The 13,256-nt window shown below is 33.5% G+C and overlaps 1 protein-coding gene across 6 annotated transcripts in view; it reads left to right on the top strand.

Annotated features, from left to right (window-relative positions):
* Nucleotides 1-13,256, top strand: part of LOC126747559 (sex peptide receptor) — a 489,101-nt gene that overhangs the window by 276,780 nt on the left and 199,065 nt on the right. Inside the window, exon 1 of one of the 6 annotated variants that reach the window (XM_050456291.1) lies at nt 603-745. The exons of the other annotated variants lie outside the window; for them this stretch is intronic. The gene's annotated coding sequence lies outside the window, so the exon portion shown is untranslated. Of the gene's footprint in view, nt 1-602; nt 746-13,256 lie in introns of those variants that run through there. 6 annotated transcript variants of the gene reach the window in all.

The following is a 13,256-nucleotide window of genomic DNA, read 5'->3' as shown; positions in this document are numbered from 1 at the left end:
TTTCCCATGTTCAGTATCCTGGTGGTGGCCATTTTTGGGCACGTCCGATTATCTCGTGCCCTAACCTTGGTTCTGTTTCTCAGATTGACATAATTTTTATTTTAAATGGCACCATTAACTGTTCTTCTGCTTTGTGACGAAAATCACGCAAATCAATGCACTACAAGATTTTTAATTGAAGTTTCCGTAAGTCATGTCCAGTTTACTCATAAGACTCTTCCTGCTTCTCTGCCTTGTAAGTCAGCTTCTAATAATGCGATTTGCTTCATTTTTATCTTGAATAATTCCCAGAAGTTGTATATAAAATCCTAAAAAAAATCCGTCAAATCCCTGAACTAATTGATTTTTTATAAATTTTTCTTCTCCTCCTTACTATATTGCTAAACTCCCGTGTGCAGGTAATTTTCGATTGTTATTAACTGGTTTAAGTAATCTAAATGTAACGTCTTAAGAAGATCTTTGCCTTATTTGGCTATCAAGCTTTTGTATAAATCAGACAGTTGGGAAAATTGAAGAAAACCGGAAAATCCCCGGAGGATGCGCGGAAAACTCGCCACCTGTTTTCGCGAAAGTAGCGCGCCTTCATTTGGCGTCGCGACGTCCGCGAGAAAGCAACGTCGTCGAGTCCGGGCGTGAGTTTTTTTCGCGGTGGTTTTTCCGGGCGAAAGTTTTTTGAGTAGTTTTTCCCCGGGTGGAAAGTTGTGAGTTTTTTTCATGTGAATCGGCCCGAAGATGCGGCGTTAAGGTGAGTTTTCATGTTTTTTTTTTTTTGTTAGGGGAGGTTTAGTTGTTTTGCAAGTAGTTTTCCAGAGGGGAGATTTTGTTGGTGACAAAAAATTGAATTTTTCGGAAAATTATTTGATTTTGTAAATAAACTGAAAAAAAAAGCGTTTTGTGAAAAAAAATATTTTTACTAAAAATAGAAGAAAAACACGAAAAAAATTAAATATTATTTTTTTTATTATTACGAAAAAAATCTGCTTAATTAATAATTTTTAATAAGTTAGTCTAATAATAATAATTTTTTTAAATACAATTTTTTGAATATAATAAGTTTTGCTCATATTTTTACATGCACAAAACGTATTTAATAAATTAATTTAATTTTACCTTAATTTTTCTTAATTAACATTAAATTAAGTTTAATTTATTTTATACATTATTTATCGCTATTTTAATTTTTCGAATGCATCCTTAAATTAGTTTCTCTTTTACTTTAATTTATTACGTAAATGATGTTTTCAATTGATTAGTTTAATAATTACCTTTTTACATCTGGTTTTTTGATATATGCTTAATTAATTTTTATTTTAATGTATATTTTTAGATTTACGACTATGTAATAATTAAAATTCAAATTTTTAAAGAATGTATTTAATGAATTAATTAGTTTAGACATTTTGTCGCCAAACGTCGCAGCTCCCACGAAAATCAGATGTCCTCGGGCCGGCTGGGGCGGTGCTCTGTCGCAGGCTATAAGTAACGAACGAAAACACGATCTGTATAGTTTTTCATATTTTCAGCGAGTAATTGTTTTCATTTTATTCCAAGCATCTCAGGTAATTTTTTATTTTATTTGGGGCATTGGAAGTCACTTTTCCGTTTGTTTAATTTTATTCCAGTTTTTTCATGTTTGACTTACGTCACTTGCGTTAAATTTGACACCCATGGCACTCAGCAGCTGTCAGAACTATCAAATTTGACAATTATGATATCAGCAACTTATAGATTAGAGTGTCACGTATAGAGAGAAAATGATTATGGCAATTTAAATCTAAGCAGTTTTTCCTGTGACCTATTTAAATCCCCTCCCTTCTGAAATAAAAAAAAAATGACACGCATTTAACAAACGTGAGACAGTTTTCCACGATGAAATTTTCTTTTAAACCGGGAAAAGCGGGAAGTTTATGTTGAGCCCGTAAGTTAAGATATAAACTTCCCTTCTCTGCAGTCGGGGTTAGCAACAAACGATTTATCACATTCCCTTAGGGGGGATAGGGATGTCTCCGTTTTATGGGGGAATATACCGTGCACATACCTGATAGATGGCCTTAAGTCTTTTAAATCTCGCCTCAGTATGTGGGATTTTACAGGCTAAGCGATATCGGATGACTTATCGATGAAAGGACATTTGAAAAAGGTTTTCAAATTTCCTCTTAAGGTGAGTCCTAACGATGTCGTTTTAAAAATCTTATTTCATTTATTAGGTCATATCTGTCATGAGTGTCAAAATTGTCAAATTTCGCAGTGATGACTCCCAGGTCTTTTATAGAAGAGACATTTTTAATAAGATGTAATAATAAATCAGTAAAATTAAAATTAATAGCACTAGAGGCACTGGTACCGATTTTGGAGGAAGAAGGAATTATCCCATACAATATTCCTGGAATATGCCACCTACATCTCATTTGACGAAATATGTTGCAACATGCCATATATCGTATATGCAGAAGCAATATTCCTGGCATATATTTAACAGATATGCAGCGAATATTCAATTTTAATATTTGACAGATATTCAAAAGTTTAAAAACAAATAAAACTTTTTTTTCTAATTTTTAATAAACTATATATGTATTTAATTTTTGCAATTAATATAACACTTTAAAAATAATTATTGGTTAGGTATATTATTATATCTTTAATTGTCATTTATTTAGCTAAAGCATCAGAGCTCTTAGAAAAATTTAAGTACCGATAATCGATGACTGTCATCTGCCTTCAGTATGACTCGTCTAAACCACAAACGACTGTCAAATACCTTCAGTATTTGACGTAATTTTTGACATTTTTTAGGTTTTTGCGACACTCTGGACATCTCTTTCAAGTATTTGGTGCATTTTTTTATAAAATTTTAGTTCAGGTTTTTTATTTAAAAAAAAATATTTAATTCCAGGCATATATGGCCGGTTTTTATCCCTTTCAGGTATTTAAGATAATTTTTCAATTTATATTCCAGAAATTCGACATCGTTTTCGGTATTTTCTAGGTGTTTGGAATAAAGAGAGTTTTTATTTTAATTTTTCTTCCAAAGAAATTTATATATTTTTTCAGGGTTTGGCCAGCCTTCAGGCGTTCAGTGTAATTTATTTTTAATTAATAATATTAACATTATTATAGTTCTCAAAGTTCAGTATCTTTTCAATCGATATTCCAGGCATTTAAGGCAATTTTCTCATGTTTTCCAGATTTTTGGATTGGAGTTTTTCAACCTACAAAATTGTATCAGTGATTTTTCTCGTGAGAATTTTACTTTTCGAGATACATCGGAAAGAGAATCACATATCCAAGGAATCACATATCCTTTAATATCTCGGTTAATTCTGATAATATGATACTAGTGGTTATTACCAAAGTTAAACTTCTTAATGAGACTGACAAAATGAGTAAGAACAATTTTTCTTGTAAGAACAATACTTTTCGAGATACAGGTCCTGGAAGTTTGCTTCGATGCAAATTAGGTCTAGAACTGATTACTCACATTTGTCCCTGAATATCTCGGTTAATACTAATCTTATGATGTTAAAGCTTATTATCAAAGTTTTAGTATTTAATAAGACCGACAAAATTAGTAAGAACAATTTTTCTTGTAAGAATTATCGTTTTCGAGATACAGCTCCTGGAAGTTTGCATGGATGCAAATTAGGCCTAGAACTGCTCACTCGTGTTTGTCCCTTAATATCTCACTTAATACTAATCTGACGATGTTAAGACTTATTATAAAAGGTGTAATATTTAATGAGATCTGCAAACTTAGTAAGAATGATTTTTCTTGTGAGAATGATATTTGTCGAGATACAGCTCCTGGAAGTTTGCTTCGATGATATATTTTAATAAAACTGTCCACTCTCACTTGTCCTTCAATATTTCGATTAATACTAATGAGGAAACTATGCCTAATACCTTCAAATCATCAAAAATTACTCTCAAAATCTGGAAAATAAAAAAATATCCTGGAAGGTATAAAAAAAATTATATCAAAGACCTTAAATAAAATGAAAAATTACTCTAAATGCCTCAAAAAACATAAAAAATTGCGTCAATATCCTGCAGTAAAATAACTTTAAATGCCCAAAAATAATGAAGAACGTGCTGAAATACCTAAAATAAAATGACAAGTGAGGACTTAAGAATTCCAAAAAGAGATGAAAAATTACTTTAAATGTTTTAAAGGCGTTGAAAAATGACTTGAAATAGACCGACTTTTAATGCAAAAAAAATGATTTTAAGTGCATGAAAATGTCTAAAACAAAATAAAAATTAAAAAAAAAATCCAAAAATATTGAAATTAACCTCGGATGCCTGGAATAACTGTGTCCAACGCCTGGCAGACATCAAAAATTACTTCAAAATTAGTGAAAATATTTTTAAAATAATTAAAGATAAATAAGAGCCTAATAATTAGTGTCTTGAGGATGTTCTCGTATAAATGGAGTAAAATGACGTAAGTAGACGAAGAGAGAAATAAGGGAAATATAAGAAGAAAGAGACCAAACAATGAGTCTTTGAAAAAAAATCATCATATACTTCAGACTAAACTAATGTCACATTTGTTCGAATGACAGTCGTTTGAACTTAAGTAGAACATTTCTAGAATGTTCTAGGATAAACATGAACGGTCATGCGCAAATTAGATAAAATTAATATTTTTTCTATCCGCGATTCTGGTCCGGTGAAACCTAGAATTACCGATGTTTGAATTGCACTTCAGATTTAATCCGTGCTCCATGATTTACGAACAATAGATGAACCAGAGAATGAATATCGAATATCCGCGTCGGCCGATCGGGTTTATCAAAGTATGAAGCGAGTTTAAAAAACCGACAACTCGCTTTAAATCGATTGAGAGCCATTTATAATGCATGCAGATATTTATGGATAATCCCCTTTGTTTCCTGGATATATATACAGTATGTCGTTTTGAATGCGTAATGAGCCAAATAGAGGCTATACGCACCCCTAATCACTCTCACGTCTTATTTATTTCTTTCTTGCTTCCACGCATGCGTTTGGAATTTTTTGATTGACATTTCAGATTATTCATGGGTACCAAGTTTGTTCCTGTCCTTTTCTCTGCAGGGCCAGTTTTAAGCAAAAAAAAATTTTTTTAATAGGACCATTGACCTAATGACCTCATTTAGGGCCACAGGTGCTAAACTCTTTAAAAATCATTACTTTCATGTCTTCCTCTCTCTTTTTTGCTCATTCTCCCTTTGACGTTCTATAGGCCGACAGAAGTAGAAAAGTCCCCACAAGGCAAAACGTGCTGCGCATAGCGAATATCAAGTCATATGGCGCAACTTGCCATAAAATAGTGTTTAGGCGGCACGTGTTTCTGCTTATTGGATTCTTCGGGGCAAGGCAACCAAGAGATTCATTTGTTTTTCTTTAGTTTTCTAGTAGCTTTTGGTCAGTGAACGGTCGAGGCCCAATTTGAATAGAAGCAAACTTCCAGGAGCTGTATCTTGCAAAGTAACAATTTTACAAGAAAATTCGTTCCTACTAATTTGATAGATCTTATTAAGGAGAACAACTTTCCTAATAACCTTTAACGTCCTATAATTAGTATTAACCGAGATAATTAGGGTTAAATGTAAGTGAGAAGTTCCAAGACTATTTTGCACTGAAGCAAACTTCCAGGAGCTGTATCTTGCAAAATAACAATTTTACAAGAAAAATCGTTCTTACTAATTTGGTAGATCTTATTAAGGAGAACAGCTTTGATAATAACCTTTAACGTCCTATAATCAGTATTAACCGAGATAATTAGGGTTAAATGTGAGTGAGCAGTTCCAAGACTATTTTGCACTGAAGCAAACTTCCAGGAGCTGTATCTCGTAAGGTATCATTCTCACAAGAAAGATCTTTGTAAATCTAATTAAAATCTACAATTTTATTATTTTTTCCAGTCTCTTTCTCTCTCTGTCATGCAATCAAATGTATTTTCATCTCTGTCCAATGATTGAGTACACTCAACTGCCTGGAAGAAATAAACATATTCTCCCTTTCAGTTGATTTAAAGTGTCTTACTCTAGAGTACTCTCCTTTCTCTCTCTGTCCAATGATTGAATGTATTCAACTGCCTGGAACAAATACGATTTGTCTCCCAAGCAGCTGACTTACAGTCTCTTGTTCTCTCTGTCATGCAATCAAATGTACTTTCATCTCTGTCCAACGATTGAGTACACTCAACTGCCTGTAAGGAATAAACATATTCTCCCTTTCAGTTGACTTAAGGTGTCTTACTTTGGAGTAACTGAATGCCTTCAACTGCCTGGAAGAAATACGATTTGCCTCTTAAGCAGCTGATCAAGATTCTCTTCCTCTCTCTCTGTCTTACATAACTCATATAATATGATATAATATCTCATTAAATGTTACAACTTTGGCATTAATTCTTAACATCGTCAGATCAGTATTAGCCGAGATAATTGAAGACGAATGTGAGTGAGTAGTTCCCAGACTAATTTGCATTGAAGAAAACTTCCAGGACCTGTATCTCGAAAAGTATCATTCTTACAAAAAAATCATTCTTACTTATTTTGTAGGTCTTATTAAGGAGTACAACATTGGTAATGAACTTTAATACCATAAGATCAATATTAACCGAGATATTAAGGGACAAGTATGAGTGAGCAGTTCTATGCCCAATTTGCATCAAAGCAAACTTCCAGGAGCTATATCTCGAAAAGTATCATTCTCACGAGAAAAATCATTCTTACTAGTTTTATAGATCTTATTAAGGAGTACAACATTGGTAATGAACCTTAATACCATAATATCAATATTAACCGAGATATTAAGGGACAATTATGAGTGAGCAGTTCTAGGCCCAATTTGCATCGAAGCAAACTTCCAGGAGCTGTATCTCGAAAAGTATCATTCTTACAAGAAAAATCCTTCTTACTAGTTTTATAGATCTCATTAAGGAGTACAACATTGGTAATGAACCTTAATACCATAAGATCAATATTAACCGAGATATTAAGGGACAAGCGCGAGTGAGCAGTTCTAGGCCCAATTTGCATCAAAGCAAATTTCCAGGAGCTATATCTCGAAAAGTATCATTCTCACGAGAAAAATCATTCTTACTCATTTCATAGATCTCATTAAGGAGTACAACATTGGTAATGAAGCTTAATACCATAAGATCAATATTAACCGAGATATTAAGGGACAAGTGCGAGGGAGCAGTTCTAGGCCCAATTTGCATCGAAGCAAACTTCCAGAGGCTGTATCTCGAAAAGTGTCATTCTCACAAGAAAAATCATTCTTACTAATTTTCAAGATCTCATCAAAAACTGCAACTTTAATAATAACCTTTAACATCGTCAAATCATTTATAACCGAGATATTAAGGGACAAGTGTGAGTGAGCAGTTCTAGACATAATTTGCATCGAAGCAAACTTCCAGGAGCTGTATCTCGAAAAGTATTATTCCGACAAAAAAAATCATTCTTAGGGGCTACATTTTGTAGCCCCTATTCAAAACTACAACTTTTGTAATAGCATATCATTCATCAGATTAGTATTAACTGAGATATTAAGGGACATATTTCTAGAACCAACAAAAGCGCATATTTTTACTGAACAAATTGCAGCCCGAGGGACTGAAAAAATTCAAAACCCGCCCAACGATTAAACTTGACAACGTGTCTCGTACAAGACCCGCTAAAAGTACGAGAAACAAAAAAACTAACCCGAAAGTTTCCCTTTTAGCCAAAGAGAAACCAACCAAAACGTCCAAAACAAAATCTGAGTTCACGGACTTTTTGGACAGGGAGAAGTGGTCGTGGGGCGGGTGGGGGAGGGGGGTGATGGAAAAAGCCAAAAAGTAATTTTACTCCCGGGATTCTCGGAAACCCTCGCGAGCTTTTTATTTTATTATTTTTTTTTTGGCTTCGACTCCGGCCCTGTATTATCCAAAAGTTCGGGTTCAAGAGTTTCACGGTCTTTTGCCAGATTGCCTTTTTAAATTTAAAAAAAAAAACTTAAAAAGAGGGGCTTTTATCGCATAAAAATGGCCGAAGTATTCGCGTCTAAGGGGTCAATTTTTAATTAAAATTCACAAAAAAAAATGTTCTCTTAAGTTTTATTTAATATCACGCTTAATATTGATCTGGTGATAAAAGGAGTTATTATGAAAGTAGTGGTTTTTAAAGAGATCTAAAAATTTAGTAAGAATGACTTTTCTTGTGGGACTGATACTTTTCGAGATACAGCTCCTGGAAGTTTGCTTTGAGGCAAATTGGTCTTAAAACTAGTCACTCACCTTTGTCCCTTAATATTTCAGTTAATACCGATCTGATGATGTTAATGGTTATTAACAAAGTTATTTATTTTAATGAGATCTACTAAATTAGTGAGAATGATTTTTTTTGTGAGACTGATACTTTTTGAGATACAGCTCCTCGAAGTTTGCTTCGATGCAAATTAGGCCTAGAACTGGTCACTCACACTTGCTCCTTAATATCTTGGTTAATACTGATCTGACGATGTTAAAGGTTATTAACAAATTTGTTCACTTTAATAAGATCTACTAAATTAGTAAGAATGTTTTTTTTTGTGAGACTGATATTTTTCGAGATACAGCTCCTCGAAGTTTACTACGATGCAAATTAGGATTAGAACCAGTCACTCACCTTTGTCCCTTAATATTTCAGCTAATACCGATCTGATGATGTTAATGGTTATTAACAAAGTTATTTATTTTAATGAGATCTACTAAATTAGTAATAATGATTTTTTTTGTGAGAATGATACTTTTCGAGATACAGCTCCTGGAAGCTTGCTTTGAGGCAAATTAGTCTTAAAACTAGTCCCTCACCTTTGTCCCTTAATATTTCTGTTAATACCGATCTGATGATGTTAATGGTTATTAGCAAAGTTATTCATTTTAATGAGATCTACTAAATTAGTAGGAATGATTTTTTTTGCGAGACTAATACTTTTCGAGATACAGCTCCTCGAAGTTTGGTTCGATGCAAATCAGGCTTAGAAGTGGTCACTCATCTTTGTCGCTTAATATCTCAGTTAATAGTGATCTGAGGATATTAACGCTTATTACCAAAGTTGTAGTTTTTAATAAGATCTACAATACTAGTAAGAATGATTTTTCTTGTCAGAATGACACTTTTCGAGATACAGCTCCTGGAAGTTTGCTTCGATGCAAATTAGGCCTAGACTTGCTCACTCAAACTTGAACCCTAATATCTTCGATGCTAACAGTTATTCTATCTGTAATCTTCTTTCATCTTACTGAACTTAAAGCAGTGACAGTCTTCCAGCCATCTTTGTCTTTTTCATGGTTTGCCTTAGCAATCAAGTCCAAGCATATTGACGCTGTCAACTGTCGCTTGTCAACAATCAATTAATTATTTCGCATGCAATTTATATTATCCAAAAGGGGGGGAATTTCAAATCTGCTCCTCGTAAATAAACTCCCTCTCCCCAAGCTTCAAGTTCGGAAGTTTCGGAAACTTCGGAATTGACTTTTTAATTACGGAGCGACGGAGTTGTTTTGTTTAAGGTCGGATTACCGAAAATTACTGATGGCGGTGGTGTGAAGTTTTTTATTTTTTAATTTTGCGGTTTGTGAAAAGAGGGTTTTAATGGGAAACGCCCTTCAAAAGGTTTATTAACGCGACCGGGGGGCTTTTTCAAGCGGGATTTAATTCAACTGTCAAGGGGGCTTAAGGTCAAGAGTAAACTCAAAAATTACTGCAGTCGGACAGTGTAGCATATGTGTAATAATGTAATAATATTCTATCAGATCATTTATCACTTGACAGAAGGCAATGCTCTAACTCGTTTTAATAATTTGTTCAGACAATGTGAGTAAGCAGTTCTGGGCCTAATTTGCATCGAAAGAAACTTCCAGGACCTGTATCTCGAAAAGTGCCATTCTCACAAGAAAAATCATTCTTACTAATTGTGTAGATCTGATTAAAAACTACAACTTTACTAATAAGCGTTTACATCGTCAGAACAGTATTAACTGAGATATTAAGGGACAAAGGTGAGTAACTACTTCAAAGCCTAATTTGCATCGCACCAAACTTCCGGGAGCTGTATCTCCAAAAGCATCACTCTCACAAAAAAATCATTCTTACTACTTTAGTAGATCTCATTAAAGTGAATAACTTTGTTAATAACCCTTAACATCATCAGATCGGTATTAACCGAGATATGAAGGCGCAAATGTGAGTGGGCAGTTCTAGGCCCAATTTGCATCGAAGCAAACTTCCAGGAGCTGTATCTCGAAAAGTATCATTCCCACAAGAAAAATCATTCTTACTAGTTTTGTTGATCTGATTAAAGACTACAACATTGGTAATTACCTTTAAAACCATAAGATCAATATTAACCGAGATATTAAGGGACAAGTGCGAGTGGGTAGTTCTAGGCCCAATTTGCATCGTAGCAAACTTCCGGGGTCTGTATCTCGAAAAGTATCATTTTCACAAGAAAAATCACTCTCAGTAATTTTGTAGTTCTTATTAAAAACTAGAACTTTGGTAATAAGCGTTAACATTGTTAGATCAGTATTAACTGAGATATTAAGGGAAAAAGATGAGTAACCACTTCAAAGCCTAATTTGTATCGAACCAAACTTCCGGAAGCTGTATCTCGAAAAGCATCACTCTCACAAAAAAAATCATTCCTGCTACTTTAGTAGATCTCATTAAAGTGAATAACTTTGTTAATAACCCTTAACATCATCAGATCGGTATTAACCGAGATATGAAGGCGCAAATGTGAGTGGGCAGTTCTAGGCCCAATTTGCATCGAAGCAAGTTTCCAGGAGCGGTATCTCGAAAAGTATCATTCTCACAGGAAAAATCATTCTTACTAATAGTGTAGATCTGATTAAAAACTACAACTTTGTTAATAAGTGTTAACATTGTCAGATCAGCATTAACTGAGATATTAAGGGATAAAGGTGAGTGAAGAACATTTTAATCCCAAGTAACACTTTCCTCTGTTCTTGTTATATTTGCAAAAATGAAAGAGCCGATCTTGGGTGGCAAGAGGGAGAGAAAGAGAAGAAATAAGCAAATACTGGGCGTGGTCGAAATTTTCTTTTGAAATTAAAATGACGAATTTCACAGTTGTCAGATTCAAAATGGCCAACCCACTCTAACCAAAAGTCGAAACTGTCATGTGTCAAAATTTAGAAAAACTGTGAGGAAAGACGAGGACAGACTGATGGCAATAGAATGTACAAGACAAAGAGCTCCCACTATAGTAACGAGAAATAAATATTAACTGAGATACTAATGTTTAAGTGTGAGTGATCAGGTTCATTTAAATAAATTTTCAGGAGCTGTATCTCAAAAAGTATCATCCTTACAAAAAAATTGTTCTAATTAATTTGGTAGATCTCATTAAACTGAATAAGTTTGCTAATAATCATTAACATCATAAGATCAGTATTAACCGAGATATTCAGGGATAAATGTGAGTCAGCAGTTCTAGGCCTAATTTGCATCAAAGCAAACTTCCAGGAGCTGTATCTCGAAAAGAATCACTCTCACAAAAAAATCATGTTTACTAATTTAGTAGGTCTCATTCGAGTGAATAACTTTATTAATAAGCTTTAATTTCGCCAGAACAGTATTAACCGAGATATTGAGGGGCAAGTGTGAGTGAGTAGTTTTCGGTCTAATTTGCATGGAAGCAAACTTCCGGGAGCTGTATCTCGAAAACTATCACTCTCACAAAAAAAATCATTCTTACTAATTTAGTAGATCTCATTAAAATGAAAAACTTTGGTAAGAACCCTTAACATCATCAGATCAGTATTAACCGAGATATTAAGGCTCAAATATGAGTGGGCAGTTCTAGGCCCAATTTGCATGTTAGCAAACTTCCGGGAGCTGTATCTCGAAAAGTATCATTCTCACAAGAAAAATCATTCTTACTAGTTTTATAGATCTGATTAAAGACTATAATATTGGTAATAACCTTTAAAACCATAAGATCAGTATTAACCGAGATATTAAGGGATAAGTGCGAGTAGGCAGTTCTAGGTCCGTTGACTGCCTGGAATAAAATTAAAAATGCCTTTGAATGGTAAAAAAAATTCTCCAAATATACCAGGAACAATTGTTTCAGTCAATCCACAATCCTGGAATAAAAGTATGTCAGGTTCCTGAAAAAAAAATCCTGGAATAGAACAATAAACGACTGTAATAGATAGTCTTACTATATAATGCTTCAAATGAAAATAAATATTTAAAAAAATTATCCGACGTTTCGTACATTTTTTTTGGTCATCTTCAGAGGCATTCAAGTACTTTCCTGAATAGAATCATTAGAAGTTCGTTTCCTGGAACTCTTAGAGTTCTTTTACCACATCATTTATCACTTGACAGAAGGCAAGACTTCTCACTCTTTCTAAGATCTCGTTTTTTTATCAGGATTGGATCTGGATGATCCAGTACATCCCTGGAAAAGCTGAAGAATGAGACAAGGAATCAGATTAATCGAGATAATTAGGGACAAGTATGAGTGAGCAGTTCTAGGGCTAATTTGCCTTGAACTAAACTTCCAGGAGCTGTATCTCGAAAAGTATCATTCTGACAAAAAAATCATTCTTATTAATTTTATAGATCTTCTAAAAAACTACCAATTTGATAATAGACTTTAATATCGTCAGATTAATATTAACAGAGATATTTAGGGACAAGTGTGAGTGAGCACTTCTAGACCCAATTTGCCTCGAACTAAACTTCCAGGAGCTGTATCTCGAAAAGTATCATTCTGACAAAAAAAATAATTCTTATTAATTTTGTATATCTTTTAAAAAACTACCAATTTGATAATAGACTTTAATATCGTCAGATTAATATTAACAGAGATATTTAGGGACAAGTGTGAGTGAGCATTTCTAGAACCAATTTACCTCGAACTAAACTTCCAGGAGCTGTATCTCGAAAAGTATCATTCTGACAAAAAAAATCATTCTTATTAATTTTATAGATCTTCTAAAAAACTACCAATTTAATACTAAGCTTTAATATCGTCAGACTAATATTAACAGAGATATTTAGGGACAAGTGTGAGTGAGCATTTCTAGACCCAATTTACCTCGAACTAAACTTCCAGGAGCTGTATCTCGAAAAGTATCATTCTGACAAAAAAATCATTCTTATTAATTTTATAGATCTTCTAAAAAACTACCAATTTGATAATAGACTTTAATATCGTCAGATTAATATTAACAGAGATATTTAGAGACAAGTGTGAGTGAG

The sequence above is a fragment of the Anthonomus grandis genome, chromosome 19 (assembly GCF_022605725.1).
Source record: "Anthonomus grandis grandis chromosome 19, icAntGran1.3, whole genome shotgun sequence".
Classification (NCBI taxonomy): domain Eukaryota; kingdom Metazoa; phylum Arthropoda; class Insecta; order Coleoptera; family Curculionidae; genus Anthonomus; species Anthonomus grandis.
The sequence above is the reverse complement of the archived record's forward strand: the minus strand, read 5'-3'. Positions and strand labels throughout refer to the sequence as shown.